This window comes from Excalfactoria chinensis, chromosome 3 (genome assembly GCF_039878825.1).
Source record: "Excalfactoria chinensis isolate bCotChi1 chromosome 3, bCotChi1.hap2, whole genome shotgun sequence".
Taxonomy (NCBI): Eukaryota; Metazoa; Chordata; class Aves; order Galliformes; family Phasianidae; genus Excalfactoria; species Excalfactoria chinensis.
In genome coordinates this window covers 19,243,959-19,263,662 of record NC_092827.1, presented here as the reverse complement: position 1 = coordinate 19,263,662, position 19,704 = coordinate 19,243,959, and positions in this window count along the sequence as shown.

Here is a 19,704-nt window from a genome sequence, read left to right as displayed (position 1 = left end):
AAAGTACATAGTAAAAAATACTGCCATTTGTAAAAAGAAAAAAATTCCTCCAAGTTTTAAAGCACTTATATCAATGACGTTCCAAATATTTTATTACTGATTTAAATTCTTAGCATTACAAATGATATTACTAAATGGGAAATAACTACTACCGTGTAAGAAACAGTTTCTTGATGAAACTTGACCCTCTGGGTACATAATTAGGTCAAACTAAACATTGTTCTCAAAAGCCACAGACTCAAAGAGTTTTTCAAGCTACTCTTCCTGAAATGTATATATGTATGTATACATATATATAGTCTATTCAAAGCCTAAATAAATTATAATAGATCAGGGCTATGGGCAACCCTAGATATTATCAGTTAACCTGAAAATGTTTTCAAATTTCTTAAAGCATATTAGAACTTCCTCATAATTTAGATAATTGAGCATTAATTTTTTTATATCAAACCTATGCTGTTTTGTACATAACAAACTGAAAGAATCCAATCCAGCAAAGCACTTAACATCTCCCACTGCCATTAAAGCAAATTAAAATGGAGGCTGCTGTGCCCTCTGAGGTCGAGGCACAAACACTTGTAAGATAATTTTTTTCCCACTTACCACATAAATTTGTTGCAAACAAAATTCTCTCCTTGTGAGTTAGGCAGTTTCTAATTTAATATCTGATTATAATCTCATTAATTTTAGCCAGTAACTTAGGCTTAGTATATATATAGTAGAAAAACTAGGATAAATGAAATTACATTGAATAAGGAATTAATGTTTGTCACCATTTGCTACAATATTTTTAGCTTACTTTTTTTTTTTTTTTCTTCACCTACTACTCCTTTCCTCTCACCACATACACCTTCTTCTAGTTTTTCACAGAATTTTTCAGGTTTTTGTCTCTGTAGATGATAGATTTCCATATATACATACAAATAAACATGGTAAATATATGAATTCCTATGACTTCAGTCCCATTCTTTCCTAATTTTACACTCCAAATTAACATTTGTCATCAAAGTGCATATTTGACAATGAATTTAGCATTTCTTTGTTATAAGAATTCTTATTTTCTACTGTTCAGAAAAAAAAAACTAAACTCATTCAGCTGTATGAGTGCATTTTTATTTTTATTTTTCCAATAGTAGTCTTAGTTTATTGTCTGTCCAGGCTTAAAAAAAAATACAAAAATCCAACAACAACAAAAACAAACTCTGCAATAATGTCATTATTTTAAGTCCTAAATTTGAAGTGAAAAGAGAAGAGAAAGCAGTATAAACAGCATACTTGCCTAGGATGAGAGTTACTGCTATAGATTAAAGGAATTAGAAAACTAATCTCCCCTCTGCAAGATTAATTGAGCAGGTATCTCTGCAGTACAGTGCTCACAGAAAAGCATCTGCTCAGTGGCAGTGGAAGTGCAGAAATGCTGTCCTAGGGCAACTTAATATTTGCTAGAGGTCATGTTTTCCACAGTCCTCCTGAACTTTTCCACAGGGTGTCAGCACTCCTACCTTTTACTGAAACACCCAATAGGATCTCAAGCTTGAACATGAAATTTACCCTTTTCTTGTACAGTAATAGCCATCATGATGATTCAGCTGCCACAGAGTAAAGTCAAGGTACATTCTGCTTCACATTGGGGTCACATTTTTCCTTGAACAAGATAAACAGATAGCTTGGAAGGAACTTATGGAGGTAGGTACCCAACCACCTGCTCAAAGCATGACCAGGAAAGTTCAGATTGCTCAGGGCTACAGCTAGCCTCATTTGAATACCAACTAGGATGGAGAACCTACAGCTGTTCTAGGTAACCTGTGACGGTACTTAGCCAACTCACACTGAAGTGTTTCTCAGTCTCTGACAGTCTAAGTGGTTTTCTTGTGGCCTCTTGCTGCACACCTTGAGAAGACTTCTGTCATTTCTACATTCCTTCCCTCATTAGATAGTTCAGTCAACAGTAGGGTCATTTTGTCTTCAGGCTGGTCATACCTGGATCTCTAAATCCCTGCTCACATGTGCTTAATTGCTGTTGGATGTCTTGTATCAAGTCCAAATGATAAAGGTGCCTTAGCTTCTACCATATATGTAGCTCACGTATTCCATCTTAACCACAGACTCATAATTTACAATTTTCTCACTAAAAATTTACTTCAGATGGTGAGAGAAAAACTGAGAGACACCTGGCAAAACTTTAATTCCTATTCCAATTTTTATATCCTCATCACATATGCAGATTGTATAACATAAACTATGTTGCCTTTGCCATAAACCATTTACTGTGAACATCAGAATCCCTTCATTAGTACATATTAAGTATTGTAATGTTATTAAAATTAACAAAAATAAGTTTTCACATGTATAATCTAATTAACTCTAAGGAAAGTTGCCAGCATCAACTAAAAGCAAAGAAGAAAGGTTATTTAACTTGTAATATTTGATTACTGGATCTTCTGGCTCTAGTGATCAATTACAAATTACTAACTGATCCTGATTAGCATCTTCTTGAGTGCTATTGAGCATCTTACACTTTTCTTAGCCATAGTAAAATACATTTTTTCCCCGCTGCTTTGCGTAATGAGGCAAATTTAGCCTGTATAATAGAAAAGGATGTATTTACATTTGAATAATTGGAAAATTACAGCTGTTTTTGAGCCTGAACAATAATTTAACAAATTGTGAATGGCATGAAGGTGGCTTAAACATTTAATGGAGCAATTTGTATGTGAGAGGGAACTCATTGAACTGTCAGTGAAGGAGAGGATAGCTTAGCATGTTGCAGCTTATAAAAACATTTCCTCTCACTGTCCCTCTTTTCTCACTTTCAGCATGGAAGAGCAGCATTTCTCTCCAAGAAGTGCTGATGAAGCAAAGCTCTTCCCTAACCCAGACTAGGCAACTATTTCTTCTTTGTGCTTCAAAAAACATTTATTTTTCTTGTCACAAAGCAGAGAATCTGTCTGCTGTCTGTTTGCTACAGAGTTCAAAATGGAAAAATCTTGATCATAGGGGATTATGAGTTTGTCTGAGTCTGAGCTCCCATACAGCCAACCCAAAGGCTATTTACTGCATCTATTATTCTGAACCCCTTACTTGGGATGACTAGTACCATGTACAAGTGATTTATTTTTTAATAGCATCTTTCTAGTTGTACTGAAAATTTTCAGAAGTATATTCTGTGACTAATGGATTTGTAGGGGTGTATTAATGAAATAAACACATGCAAATACTGACTTCTTAAGGGGATAATGCCCTTTTACATGGGATTTCAGTAAATTAAATTATTTTTTAAAGATTCTTCAAGCTATCTTTGCTATCTCTTCAGTATCATATAGGCTTATAAATATTTCTAGGCTATTATCAGAACAAGATCAGGAAATGTGTGGTACATACTTATACTGGATTATGAGAGTTATACAAAAAGGATGAGTATCTATGGAAAAGTATGAGGCAGATTATCCTCAGCAAAGTCATTTCAAGACAACAGATACGCGGATCTCATACTGAAGACCTTGTTTGGGCACACTAATGAAGACACCTCCCAACATAGAAGCAAGCCACGGCTAAGCAATCACAGAATCCACTTGTAAGACATCACAGATTCATGAGAAAGAGTAAACAAGAAATAGATGAAACAGATGGGCAACCTTCTCCATATTTTTTAAGAGCCCTTCACTTAACCATCTTTCTTGAGTTCTTATAAACATAAATGTCAGTACTGAATACATCTCCTGTTGTTCAACATGGTTGAAGCTGATTAAGTAACCTTGAAATCTAACACAGGTCTGATAAGATTCTAGATTTTCTTAATTCATGAAAAAAATGGAATAGGACTGCTAATATACAATGTGTAACTATGATTTAACTAATTTTATTATGAAACAATTTTGCATGTTCTTGAGAAATTGAATGTTAAAAAAAGAGATTTAATAATTTTTAACCATGATATATATCAAACAATTTCCTTATTATTAAGTAATACAAAACAAGCCAAATGTTTTATTCATATTTCAAACAAAAATGTAGGTTTATATGCTGCACAGATTAGGTTAACTCTCTTGAAAGAGGCATTTTTAGGCAGTGGTAGTGCTGAAGTAAAAAAGCTGCTTCTTTCAGCTTCCTGGTACTCTTAAATAATTTGATTCTTTGTATGTCAGCTGGAGAGCACAGCAATCAAACTATTTGGAAACACTTAGGACAAAGTGATGAGGTAAGTAATGGCCAGTGGGGAGTTGTTATGAACAAAATATGTCAATCCAGTCAGATGTCCTCCCATGACAGGTATGCAGGTCTTATGGATAAAGAGAAAAGTAGACATGTCTTGAAAATAATAAAGATATTAGATACTTTTTCAGGTGACATTCTCATGGATTACTAGGAGAAAATATTAGAAGATGAATACAGACTCTATGGAGAAAGCTGCTCCATGTAGGATCAACTGAATGAGGTTCTGCAGAGCTCTACTCAATCCTTTCTCATTGCAACCTCCCTTTAGGAAGATGTAGAGTGCAATGAGGTCTCCCCTGAGCCTCCTCTTCTCCAGACTAGCCAATCCCATCTCCTTTAGCTGCTCCTCATAAGACTTGTGCTCCAGACCCCTCACCAGTTTCGTTGCCCTTCTCTGGGCATGTTCCAGGGTCTCAACATCTTTCTTGTAGTGAGGGGACCAAAACTGAACAAAGTACTCAAAGTTAGCCTCACCAGTGCTAAGTATAGGGGGATGATTACCTTAAATTAGAACGATGGTCAGTGTAAGAACTGGATGTCATTCAGTGGGGTTACATGCAATGACCATCATCAGAAATAGAGGATAAACAAACTCAGGAGGAGGAACAATTTTAGGGTAAGCAGATAATAAGATATCTGTGCATTACATATGTAATGGAACTGCAACAACATCAACGAAAAAAGAAGTACAAAAAATGGGCAATTTCCTCATTATCAGCCTAGAAGCTTGGCTTACAAAACACATGATGCAAGGCAGTATGTATTGCTTGGCAAAGGAAATGCAGTATTCCAGGAAAGATGTAGACTGCTTGCAATTTTGAAGAATAGAAATATGTGAAGTCTTGAAAATGTGATCTATGAGAGAAAACAGGATGAATTTGTGTTGTTTAGCATAAAGAAGGGAATGCGACAGGAAATAAGGTAATAGATTTCAAATATAAAAACAAGAAAAAAGATTTCTGAAAATATGAAAGAATAATCTCTTCTCTATGACAATGATGAATAGGACAAAAATGAATTGATGCATATTGCAGCAAGAAAGATTTAGGTTAGATATTATAAGGTAAACTGTTGATCACAGCCTGAAACTCTGAGGCAAGCAATAAGTCAGCTGTGGGAGCACAGGTGAAGGTAATTCAGTTGTGTTCCCGAAAAGGGTGGAGCTTGACTCCACCTCTCCTTGATCCCACTTCTCCTTGACTACCACTAAGGCAGGATTTCTTCCACTGAAGATTGCTCCTTTGTGGAGTTTACTACAAACTTTCAACATCAATGAGCATTTTCTGTTTTTCATAGATTAGCTTTCTATCACAATAACCTTTTGTATGAAACATCTGTTTAACCTCTGTTTACCTATTGACTGTATAATTGTATAACTGTACAGTTGCCAAATGCATTTGTTGTTTCATTGGACTTCCTTAAGTGAGCTGTTTTTTCTGTTTCATGTTTCATCACAAGTTTTGTCTCATCCTGTCAGTGGGTGAAAGAAGTTCAGAAGGAAAATTGCAGTTTCTGCTGAAACTAGAATTAACTGTGTTAATTGGAAAAGGTGTTTTCTCTATTGGGAAAAGGTGTTTTCTCTATTGGATGTATGTCTTATCATAATTTGCTGTCATTGATTTTTGATAAGACTAAGTCCATGACATGGCATTAATTCACTCATCTGAAAATGGATGAGGACTCTGTTTAAAACTGTGAAGAGGAAGTGCCATTCTACACGATGTCTATTTGCTGTTTTGCTCCAGCCTCAAATTACTGCAAGTGGGAAAAACAAAAACAAAACAAAGCAAAACAAACAAACAAAAACAAAACAGCTCTCCTGTGTATTCTCATTATGAAAAAAAAAAAATCAAACATCTCAACTGGTACAGTTTGTCAAATATGAAATCAAATTATCACACCGTACTTCAAACAAAGAGTGTAAAGTTGAGTAACATATTCAGACTCAAATTTGTGCTCAATAACAATTCATAAATTTAGCTCTAATGTTAATGCTGTTTCAGATAAATACTACTGATGAACAAGAAACTAAAAGAAATCTGAAATATGTCTGAGCTTAGTCTGTTTTCATATACACTACTATCTTCCTCTGCCAGTCTTGTTAATTAGGCAGTTATCGCTGTCCAAGTACTCTGCACCTGGCTGAGTTATGGTCAGTTTTTTATTAAATTTGCATACAAATTTCACTGTTTGGTTCTTTTGGACAACTTAGTGACAGAATTTGTAAGTAACTAAGCTGGATTTTGATGACATATATCATCTGGTATATTCAAATGGGTAAAGGTTACAAGTTTAATTGAGAATGAAAAAGAATAGTGGTTAGCAAAATTAAATTTGAAAAACAGAGTATAAGGATGGAGGCAGTGAAGTAATTTTGAATTAAAATAGAACATTTCATTACCAGTCTTTATTTTCTTTTATCTAATATTCCACAAACTCACAATGAATCTGAATTACCAAATCTAGATATAACCTGTTGTCTCCTGGTGGGAATATCTTTTCTAGTAAAAGATTTTTATTTCAGCCAGTTGTGGCAGTAGACCAGGAAGAATACAACAGCAGGAGGTCACAATCATTTTCAGGGATTTGAGATGGAAATACCTCTTTAAATAAAGGTTGATTCCTACTTCTGAAATAAATGTTTTCCTCCCCTTTCCACCCTGGTCAGTGCTTGATTTTTGTGAAAAAGATGTTTCCTCCCTCACCAGGTGATAGGAGACCCAAGAAGTCTGGTAAAGAACTTCAAGAAATGTGAACACAAATATTAATTTCAGGAACATTCTGTGTGCCTCCGTGGCGCAGCGGTAGAATTCCCGTTTGCAACACCAGGGGGCCCGGGTTCGAATCCCCCCTGTGGAGCAGGGGGTAGAAGTGCCGCTCTGCTACACAGAGGGCTCGAATCCCGGGAGTTGGACTCGATGATCTCTAAGGTCCCTTCCAACTCGCACGATACTATGATACTATGATGATATGATACTATGATAATAGTGTTCACATGAGGTTATTACTGTATTAGCTTCAGTAAAATGCCTTTGACTAACCACAAAGAAACTTTGGTGTCTGTTCATATTCTTATTGTTACAGTGCTTCTAATAGTGATGTAATTTAATTCACCAACCTGAGTCTGTATCGTAATGGTTACAAAACACTCCAAGTAAGACCAGGGCATATTTAGTGTATTTAGTTCCTCCCAGCGGAGACAATCTGTTGCTTTCACATGATATGTGACAAGTATCACTAGTGAAAAATCTTCCTGGTGGTCAAATCTTTCTCACTTTGCCAGGTATACAGGTCTTCTGGCCCACACGCCCAAATCCTTTCTTGCAAAGCCTTTTCACAGAATGTCTGCACAATAGCACCAGTAGCAGCTACTGCATGGTTTATTACTTTTCTGTGTTACTACCTGCTTTGTCACAGTAGATCTTCAAGTGAGAGAACTATTTTTCTTTCCACTTTAGTAAGCTATGTCTGAGATTTGCAATAATTACAACAACCTGGGGCAATAAGTTTTTCCCTCATGTTATCAGAGTAGAAGAATTTTCACAGGTAACAGTTCACTTTTGTTTGTTTTTTTTCCTACCGTATAATTTGCATTCATTTAAAACATATTAGCTAATCATGGGGGTGTGATGGTATTTGAGATCTAAGTATCTCTTCATTTCACTGATAGCAATTAATTAGTTTTCACTTGAGTGTTTTTCTATCTACAACATTATGGGATATTCAAAATAATTATTGATAGATGTTAAGTATATTTCACTAATTACGGAACCATGGGGATTTGTAATTGATGTAATTGAAGCTGAATGACTTAGTAGCTGTATAGGTAGGGTATAAAAAGGAACACATAAGATTGTAAGAGGCTGGGAGACATTTGGTGACACAGCATAACTGGATGAGTATTTATGGGTCTTTTAAGTGTTGTCTGCTTTTAAGGGCACATCACAAATATCAGACGCTTTCTTCATTTTTGTATTGCGCATAAAATAAAGAAATGTTATTTTATAGGATTGGGTATTAATGCTTTTTCATATATGGATGCTTCCATGTATTTATCTGTATGAACACATTTAACCTTTGAGTGTACGTTATTTTTTTTCTCCTGTTCTTGAAATACTTAAATGCTTGGTATGGGAAAATTGGGGAATGATGGCATCATGTCCTGTGAAAAACAGGATGCAGATGGGCATCCCTGCTCCCTCTTATCTGCTGGCAAGGCCCAGAAGATGGGAACAAAGGAGTTTTTGCTGAGATCCCAAAGCCAGAATTTTCTACTCCAAGGAGAGTTAACTCAACTACTTTGGATTTGAGCTGTCACTCCAAAGAGAAAGCTGACTCAACCACTTTGGACTTATAAATAAGTTGGTGATACCATTGGAAATTATTCATCGTCATCGTGGTCACCGTCATCATCAGTGGAACAACAACACCTGACAACCCACCACTAATGAAGATCAATGACAAACCTCGCTGGATCCATGGTGGTGACTATCTCCCTCTTGCTTCCTGCAAAGACTCCTTGATTCTGTTTCCTATCTTTACTATCGCCTGCCTTCCCTTCCCCATCACCCTATATCATAATAGTGTCCATCCTCTCCTTCCCCATCTCCCTGATTAAGATTTATAATAAACTGGTCGGACCAACATTTGAACCGTTGTTTCTTAATCTCACGCCGGGTATACATATATTAAAGAACCTTGCCTCCCTCCTATAAACTGGGGCGAGACAACCTCCACTTTCATATGTTGGGCTAAGAGCCCTGCTTTATATGCAGTGGCTACTTATGCTAATAGGAAGTTTTGCAGTTCTAGAAATGCAAAAAGCTGACAGTCCAGGATTTCACCTGGAGTATTTAGAGAATTTTTTTTTATTTTTATTTTTTGAAATTCTTAAGGGTTTGTGTACCTCTGATGTGTAAATACATTTCATTAGATTTTCTTTATTTCATGTATTATTTACTCCCATTTTACAAGTGCAACTCAAGGCAGGCTGTTTAGCATTTAGAGGTGTGTAGCTAGTTCTGTAAAACAAGTTGCACTGAAAGCCAAGACAGGTAAGATACTTATATCTGTTACATTCAAAACCTTGTTTAAAGACAGAGTCGAAGCACAGTTTTTATGTAAGAAAAGCCAAGAATTTATTGGTGGAATGTTGTGAATCTAGTTATTATCCCAGATTAATTCTTACATTAAAAAATAATAATTTTAAAAAATGGCTCAGGTAAAATCATTCTATAAACAGCTTCTATGCTGTCCTATACTCCTTGGTGTCCTAAGGTCAGTGTTTGTATCCTGAGTAGAGATTTATGAGTCATCCAGCCACATGCGTTATGGCTGGAAGGAGTGTGATGTTCAATTCAATGGCTTCTTCTTCCTCAGTCTAGATCCATGTGGGCTCAGTTTTTATGCTTTGTAACTTGCTTTTATACCTTTCTTTCTTCCTCTCTATACTATATGATCTTTGAAAACCTCTTCTAATCTGAATATTCTATTTTTCTCTATTCTTTTAAGTCACTGTTTTGCAGCTCCCCTCCAAATGCAAACTGATTATACATGATGTCTTTTACTTGTGTTGCTTGGTTCTTACTGCTGCCCATAAACATATTTTTTCCAGCTCTGACTGCATTTCTTTGACTGACTATGTGAGTTGTTTGTAGCCATGAAGATTCCAGTCCCAAGCTTGTGTCCTGTCACTCCATGTCTGAACTTCTCTATGCCACATTCCGCATTTTCACTGCTCAAGGTCTCTGCGGTTGTACCAAACCTGTGTTATATCATAATTGCAAAGTCATAAAGATTTCATTCTACATAAAACAACTGCTTATTACCACTATCTATATAAAACTGTGATTGTGCCACACAAATATAAACAGAAGTAAAATAAATTAGTCATTGGCCTCTAGTGTGTTACCCCAAGGTATTTGGTTCATTATGATCTGAGTAAGAAAGACACTCGGATTCTGAAATGCATCTCTTAAAATGCTCTTTACTGCAGTCAAGACTATAAAGTAAAAGAGGGTGGAATAGATAATTTTACAACCCTTCAGATGCTGGGAAATCCAAGTTTTTTGGTATTAAATGGGGCATCAAACAGGGTGCAGCATACTATGCAGATCCTATACACCAGAATACTCTATCATTTGAACTCTTACAGTACTTTGTTAAAAGAATGCAATTTCTTTCAAATATTTTTTACAGTCAAATGAAAAAGGATGTTCATATGAGAATTTCTTTCTCCATTTCAAGACAAAGGCAATAACATGCAGGATGTGTAATAGCCAGTTGGCAGCTCTCTATGAGCTCATCTGTTACAATTAGCCTGCTAAGTTCATCCTTCAGCCTGAAGAGATGTGCATCAGGATGGACCTGGAAATCATGTATGTGCACTGATTGTGTCCACTTAGGTTAACTGTTCTGTGGAACATTAACTCCTCAGTATACAACAGTTTTCTGGTCAGGATCACCACAATTGGTACAGTTTCTATCGCTGCTAATCTAAGTGGAATAAAGCTGCATGCATGTCAGGAAAAGCTGAGACAGACTAGCTTCAGTCCTGAAACCTTGGGAATTCAGTACAAAGACCATGATGTGTTACTAGCAGTAATAATACTGTATTCCAGGGTGTCACATGTCACAGTTATCTAGATCAATCTATGCCTGTGACAGAGGGGCCCCTGACAAATGGGAAGGGGGAAGGGGTAGGGAGATGGGACCTACATGATTACAAATCAAATAGTGTAGCAAATATTATTGATATACTTAATTATCTTATGATAGAAGTTGGGTTTGCAGCTGGAACAGGGACATCATCCTTCATGCCTTAGACAGTGGAAGCTTTTTTCAGGTTCAAGTGGATTAGCATCTATGAAAATAGAAGGATTTTTAAAAACACATTGTTGCTGTTGTTTGTTGTGGTGTTTCTTTGTTTGTTTGGTTTTTTTTTGTTTGTTTGTTTGTTTTTTGCTTTTTTTTTTGTTTGTTTGTTTGTTGAAAGACTGATCATTTAAATACATAGGTTTCTAAGTGTTGATGAAAGAAGCAGAATTTGATAATATAGTATATTGAATCTACGAATTCCCAGAATGCTGCAAGGAGTAATAACACAGTGGAAAGGCAGGGAAAGGAAAAATAAGTGCTTATTGCAAATTTAACGTATAACAAAAGGTTATTCATGTCAGCTGGGAATAAATAACAAAAGAGTAAAAAAGGTCAGAAAGGGTTTACAAGAAAGTCTAAAAATAATTGAAAAAGATAGTGCTCTATCAGAAGTATGAAATATCCAGCAAAGGCCTTAGAAGAACTTAGAAAGAACCCTGGATGAGAAAACTAATCTGGGAAGAATAAAAGAAAAAAAGAAGTGATGCAGCACTGGGAGAAGAACAATCATGGTCCTCTCTACTAGATATGAGGTGTGGCCAAGACAGCTACAAAATCATCTCCTTCCTTGCTGCAGTTTGGAAGGAAATAGGTGCAGATGAGAAGTTCAGTTTGAATGTTATTTTGAAAGACTACCACAAAATTCGTAATGAATTAAAGCTACTTTGATGACAGTTTTACCTGTGTTATAGTATGCTAGTATAGGAGTTTAAGTATTGTAACTTAATTACTAGAATTTTCCTGTTTCCAATCACTTCCACAACATTTTCTAGTTAGGACTGAATGAAATTGTTCATTCTTCAAAGTATTGTATTTCAAATGCTAGTCAATGGAAAATACATGTTTTTTTATGGAATTAATTCTTCCTATTTGTTTCCATGAAAAATACAGCAGCTACAGAGAACACAACAGCACTATTCAATAGAGCAAATTCTCAGCTACAAAACACAATTTTTTATCAACACTGTGAAGACCATTAGCTATGTATTTTCACCAGTGGTGAATAAGAGCCTGAGTGCTGCACTCATAAAAATCTGTGCCAGTGTAGGTGACCCAGTGTTTCTGTTCACTGCTGAAATACAGCACCCACCACCTCACTGTGCTCACTCACATCCACTGTTTCATCTTCATAAATGTTCTGAGTCTATGTGTCTGTGAATGAAAATGGATGCAATATTTTCTACATGGTTGAATTAAATGACAGTTTTTGCTTCATAACCACTTCTACATCAGACAACATTTTGTCAGACTGCCCCTCTACTGCCATCTATAACAGTGCAATGAAATATAACAATATTGAAGGGAAAGTTCAGCCTCTACTGCCATACCATCAACACCAGCCTCTGGCATTGTGGACCAAACTAACAAAATAGGAGGCAATACTTTTGGAGTAGTCCTCATGGTAAGGTTAGGTACTACAAGCAGAAATGAAGATTCTCTTCAACAGCCTAAGACTTTGTGCTTTTAATTCAGTTACAATTTAATGCAAAATAAATTGTTGGAATAAACACTGGAGTTCGAATCTGTGCTCAAAAATAAAGTAACTTTGAATTCAGAACAGGTTGCTCTGGACCTTTTCAAACTTGAGATAATATCAGTGATATCTGGTATCTTTCCCAGGCAACCTGTTCCAGTGTTTGATCACTCTTGTGGTGGAAAGTGCTGTTTTCCAGAACAGTCTCAGAACATCAGCCAGTATCCTCAGATGCAAACCCTCTTGTCAGGCAGAATTAGTGTATTTTGAGTTTGTTTAAGTTGTCCCTGACTCAATCTTCCTGTATTATGAACCTATCTCCTTTCCCCAGAGTCTGCTTCAGAACACGGAGATGCTTAATCAAGTCATGCTTTCTCAGAGAAAATGAAAGAATTTCCCCATGAAGTTGTTCAGTGTGTGCTTCCTCCCAGCTGTCCCTTCGTTTCTTTTGTTTTGATCTCCAGTCCCCGCAAAAACAATAGCTTAAGGTCCTCATTAGTGTATTAGCAAGTCTATTGGCAGATATGTTCTAACTGTGCTGGGGCTATTTGATTCCCACCCCTCCACAGCTCCTTTCTCGAGGATACAGTTGAGGTATAAAAACAGGTCCATAAAATGTTGTCAGGCTCTCACTTACCATCCATATGGCTATATAGCCTGCTTGCATTCTCCTTTTAACCCTTCAGTAGCTCAGCTAGAACATATCTTCCCAAACCTTCTCATCCAGGCATTTAGGAGGAACACTGAGCACTTCCTTTAGTCTAAAATATGGATAGCTTTGCCCTCCTTCCTAGCATGATAACATCATATTCTACCAGGCACTGCTCACTGCTGAGGTCTACATTCATTATTGCATCACTGTTTTCTTGCACTAGAAGCCTTGCTTGCCAACTACTGTGTTAAGAGATGTGTCTCCATTTGCTTCCATTAATTTGCTAGCACTTCTGGTCAGTGATGGTGTCAGTTAAATCAGAACTCAACTCCCTCATGGGCAATTACTTCTGATGTTTGTTTTTGTATGTTTTATTTCCTGACTGCAATACACGGAATGTATGAATTTTGAATCTTCTGCACATTCCTGCATACCACCCTGTGCTCCCAGGAACAAATTCAGAAGCAGGGTAGAAAACTGAAACAGAATTATCTTGGCTGAAGAGGCACCCTCTGTTTTTATTTCTAGTTTTGGAGAACTGTATTTCTGTTTGCTGATCATCTAGGGATTTTTGCACACATAAACACATCCTTTGCACTGTGTTATATGTTGCATTTAAAAATAAGGCATTCCAGTTCCTCTCTCACGCATTCCTATGACTTTTCCAGGATTTTTCTCCTTTTTCACACTCAGAGTCAGTTCCATGATAACATGAACAAAAAGAAGCTTTTTGTAATTTTTAGACACTCATTGTTTTTCTCCCTCATGTTTCTCACTTGTCATTTTTTTCCTGCATTAATTTGCACAAGTTGGAACTGTTTGCTATATCTCATACTAGATGTGACAGCACTGTTTTCTTGTTTCCTGATTGTACAAATAATAATAATAATAATAATAATTGAGAATGTTTGATAAGAGATGTACAGTTTAAAAAAACATGACTGTCAGTTCTTTTATTACATCTTCATAAAACTCAGGTTATTTCCGCTGAAATCAATTTACACCTGTACAAATAAAATAAGATTTCACTTCTAAAATCTCTATGATTTACTGTATCTTCTATTGCTTCAACATAACTGACCGTAGAAATTAATGCAAATGTGCTGCTTTTTGGACATTCTGCTCCTGGGTATTTTGGCCTTTGCCAGTGGATCGCCATGTTCTGAAGCAATTTCTATTCCAGTTTGTCACTTTGTTCTCCTTTTGATTTCTTCACTTCTCTGGAGGATTTGCTTTTTACCTTCTAGATCACCAGGCTTAAAGAATCATTGTGACATTGTTATTTATTGTGTTTATCTATCCCATGGTGTACACCATTCTCCCTGCACTCCAAGCTTTCAAATTAATGCTTGACTTCTCTCCAGATTTTTACGTGCTGCTGCAAGACAAGGGGAGGAGGGATCATACAGTCTGACAGCTGTAACTATCTGTGAGTTATTTGTAGTCTGCTAACAGATAATTCAGGATTATACTTTTCTTTGTAAATGATGACTCAAGTTAAACTCTCAGAACAGTGTAAATCCAACTCTATTACTAGTTAAAATGAGAACAGAATCTTTTACACTATTTCTTCTTAGTGTGAGTATTCTGCAATCACTTTACATTTTTATCTGGATTTAAACATGCATCTAATAAAGTTTCTGTAATCCAAAAGAGTCCCTGGGAAAGACAAACAAACAAACAATCCAAATACAAAAGTTATTTGATATGCCTAAATACAGTCCAAGTTTTGTGTTTTGTTTTGTTTTTTTTTGTTTTTTTTTGTTGCTGTTTTTTTTGTTTGTTTGTTTGTTTGTTTTGTTTTGTTTTTGCAAGGAAGATACATGGCTATTATGGAAGTGACACAGTATACCTCAAGTTATATGATGGGAAATTTTGCATCTAAACTGTTGCTACACGTGTTAGAAAATCATGGGTACTGGAACTTTATTAAGATTAGAAAAGTTTAAATAGTTCTCTCTTGGTGACTGTCTTGGATTTGGCTGTTAACTGGCACAGTAATGTGTTTAGGATTTAGGAGGAGAATAATGTAGATAACAAAACATTCCAGATATGGTCTCACCAGAGCAGAGTAGGAGACAAGAACCTCTGTTGACTGACTGAATGCCTTCTTTTTAATGGACCAAAGTATCGCTTTAATCTTCTTGGCCACAAGCACAAAATGCTGACTCACGGGCAGCCTGTTGTCCTCCAGGACACCCAAGGCCCCTGTGGAGTTCCTTTCCAGCAGGTAGTTCCCTAACTTGTATTGATGTGTACAGTTATTCCATCCCAGGTATAGACAGTGCACTTGCCTTTGCTGAACTTCATCAGATTCCTCTCTGTCTAACATTCCTGACTGTCCAGGTCTTTTTGAACGGCAGAACAGTCCTCTAGTGTGTCAGCCACTTATCCCAGCTTCATAACATCAGCAAACTTGCTGAAGGTGCATTCTATCCCTTCATCCAGATCATTCATGAAGATCTTGAACAAGACTGGACCCATAAGGGAACATGTACCATGGGGAACACTGCTACCTACAGGCCTCCAACTATGCTGCTGATCACAACCCTCTGAGCAATGATGCCCAGTTGGCATCCACTCATCTATCCCATGCTTCCTGAGCTTAGCTACAAGGATGATATGGGAGACACTGTCAAAAGTTTTACTGAAGTCAAGATCCACAGCATCCACTACTGTTCTCTCATCCACACAGTCAGTCATGACATCATTCAGAAAGCTATCAGGCTGATCAAGCATGATTTCCCCTTGGTGAATCCATTGGTGTCAAGCTCAGCAACAAATATTGAGGTAAAGGAAGAAGGGAGTAGGTGGTGGGGAAGTTCAGAGTGATGGTGCTTTTGTTCCCAAGAAACTGCTACATTCGATGAGCTCTGCTTTCCTGGGAGTGCCTGAATAAATTCCTTGGTTTGCTTTGCTTGCATGTGCAGATTTGCTTCCCCTAGCAAAATGCCTTTATCTCAACCCACAGGTTCTTGCACTTTTTTTTTTTTTTTTTTTTACCTCTCTGATTCTCTCCCCCATCCACCTGGGGAGAGTGAGCCAGCAGCTGTGTGGTACTGATCTGTCTGCTTGGGTTAAACTCTGACTGAGAAAAATTTCAGCATTCAAGCTCTGATTGTACCCTTTCTGAGTGGAAGATCAACCCACTGTACAGAGAAATACTCATCAAGAAGAGAGGCCTTATGCAGAGCAGACTACTACCAGTTGTAGATGCTTACAACTTGCAACAATAGCTTATTTCCTTCAAGTTTAGATCCTATTTGTAATACATCACTCTGATTAATATGTGTATCATCTTAGAAAATCTCTTTTTGTTTCATCTTAATAAGGTGGGCAGGTTCCCTTCTCTTCATGTTCATGCTCAAAAATATTCTCATTAAGTTTTGTGAAGGAGATATAATTGCTGCAGTGAGCAAGTAGGCCCCCGCACTAGTCACAGAATAACAGCAGCAAATAAATATTTCTTTTCATGTACCTGAGATAAGAATGCCAAAGAAAAAAGCCCCTACAGGCTCTTCAGAGATTCTAAAAATTCAAGCCGGGCTGAGAATGCAAAATAAGCCTGAAAGCTGCCAATTAAATTAGTAGATTCCAGAGGTGGTTTTTTATCGTTCTGGGACAATCAGAGAGAAAAATGTCACTGTAAAATTAGAAAAAAAATAGCATGTTCAAAAGTTGTTTTTTTTTTTTCTTTCAGTGTTTTCTTCATTGGGTTTAATTACACTCTCCATAGCCTGATGAGCAAACTTGCAATTAAGCTCTTGTAATAAAAGAGTAAACATATAAAATAACTGGCTTCAAGGGTAAGTACTTTTGAAATCCAGGTACTGCAGTGAATGTTGTGCTGTGGAAAAAAATAAATAAATAAAAAAGTTCATTAAGTTCTCTTTTTTATCCTGGTATATGCAGAATTAAATCAATATTTTAGTGGAAATGACAGTAGTGGGTAATGAGATTTAATTTTTATTGTTTAGAGTACTTTAATTCTCATGGTATTACCATGCAACAAGATTGTGGTATATGCAACTTTTCCCACATGCAGAAACTGAAATGAGTTTAATGGTCAGCTCAGTAACACACAAAAAACTCAACAAAACCAATGGTGCATGTCTTGAAGGGCTGGGATAGGAAGAAGAAATGTTTGAAGGCAGGCAGAATAACCTTCAGTTTATTGCTTCCAAGGTCAGGGGTCTATAGGCTCAGCAGCCCCCCTCCAACAACTTGAAACCATAAGGCATTCCACAGGTATGCTACTTAGCTTCTGAACTGCTGTCATTAGGTGGCTGCCTCTGTGGTGTTCAGCTTCTGATAGAAACAATAAGAAATTATTTAAAAGAAAGAAAAGAAAAAAAAATGAAAAAGATGTGATATAGTTAAAATTAATATCTGATATTGATGTCAGGAGTCATGACACTTTGCAGGAGAAGGAATTTGGAGAAATCTCTTTCAGATAGTAGATGAGTACAGTAGCTCTGTTAGCTTTATGAAATGATAAGGAAAAGAATTTTAGACTGTGGTAGTTTCAATGTATGTGTCAATAATTTAATAAAATGTAATATAACTCTAGATACTACATGTGTTAATGCACATACATCTATAAAATCATCATCCTGAACAACCTTAATTTCATTGTAAGATAGAAACTGCATTTCTGCAGTAGCTATAAGCAGAAGAGATTTTATTTGCAGCATTGTTTACATTCACAGCTGTGTCATCCTGGCCAGACCCTAACAACTATTCTGTGGGAAGGACAGATGATATTTCAAACCACACATTCATATGGAAACCAAGATGGCTAATCAAAGATATGATGTTTGTTACTTTTCTCCTTTCTCTCCATTTTGTTCTTTCTGTTGTACATTTTTATGAGATATTGCAGTACTATATAGTTACATGTCTTCAAGTAATACCGTAAAAGTATGAAAAATGACCTGCCTTTCTCATCTCTAACTGTGAGCTCATCCTTTCCAGACTTTACTCTGTGAGGAAACTTCTGAGCATCCTTGAATGCCAGTATAATGTTAAACACAGGTACTATGAAACAGCTACTGAAAGTAATCAAGTTGCAAATACTATTCAATTACAGAAATTGAGAGTATATCTTAGGTTGAAAATACCAAGTACTGGAGCTGTTGTATTCCAACTCACTTTATAATTCACAGTTCCCTGATTAAATGGAAATATGAATTGCAGTTTAAATGGCAGTTTATCACTGAAAAAAGCCACCTCTTGTGTTGATAATATTGTTACACAGAGACTGAAGAAATATAATTTGCTGAAAATCTTTAATCTAAATTCTTAACTAATAAAGCTAATGTATTTAATTAGACACATATATATGATATCATGGTAATGCAGTAAATAATTATGATTTCTACTTTGTACAGTCCAGGCTTTATTACTAATCTCAGTATTTGCTCTTATGTAGCAATCTTTTAATGAATATAAAAACAAAGCAAACAAAACAAAAGGTCTACTCTATTTAACTGAGTTACATGGAGTTCTGCACATGTAACTCCTTGATATTTGTTATATTTCTGCTCCCTTATAAGACATCTGCAGAGAGATTCTGGAATGTTAGGTCTGGTGCAAACTGTACTGAACGTAGAAGACACTTGAATAAGGACATTTTTTAAAAAATGAAGGCCATTGAGATGGGAGTTATCCATTTCCTATTAAGCAATCTTAACATTATAACTGGTCAAAACAGCTATTGGGTCACACATCAGAAATCAATTTAATCTCCAACTATTTTGGAAAATAACTTTCAAGGAGGAAAGGTCATTACATGAACTAGATTTCTTTTCCTAGGCCATTTACAATCAAATTATCTCTGATCCTTGTAGTGTGTTCATATTAGGTATTTAAATTGTATCAGAATACACTTCTGAAGTGAATATCCCAATCATCTTCACTTACTTTGCTTTGATTCACATTGCCAGGTGTCTTGGGACACATGAACTAAATTCTTTTAGGATGAAACTAGACATGATATGCACTTCAGTACCATGCTTAGTGCTAATCTGAAGAAAACATCATTTAATGCGGACCAGCCTAGAACTTGTTCAGAGTACTTCTGAAAAGGCAGTGCTGGGCCAGGAAATTATTTTGCACTGCAGATCTCCACTGACTGACCATCACTGTCGGTCAAGTTGACATAGCCTTAGTAATTCCTGCTGGATGTTAAATTTTGCTTAGCTGCAACCTTGTTAAGAAACTAGTTTCCAGTAAGAGTCTCCTTGCTCTATTCATTCCACATATATGATTTATGATGTGCTAGGAAATCTCAAGTTCTGATTAGCTCATGCATTTGTTTCCTCTAAAATTTGGGGGAAAATAACTAAAACAAAACCTCAGGATACTTTGGTCTGATGAGTTCAGGTGTTCTTTGGCATTCAGTTTCCTACTGCTCTTATAAAGAGCAACAAAAGGTTATTTATGGGGAAACTGATTAAAAAGATCTTTTGCAGTTACAAGGTAGCTG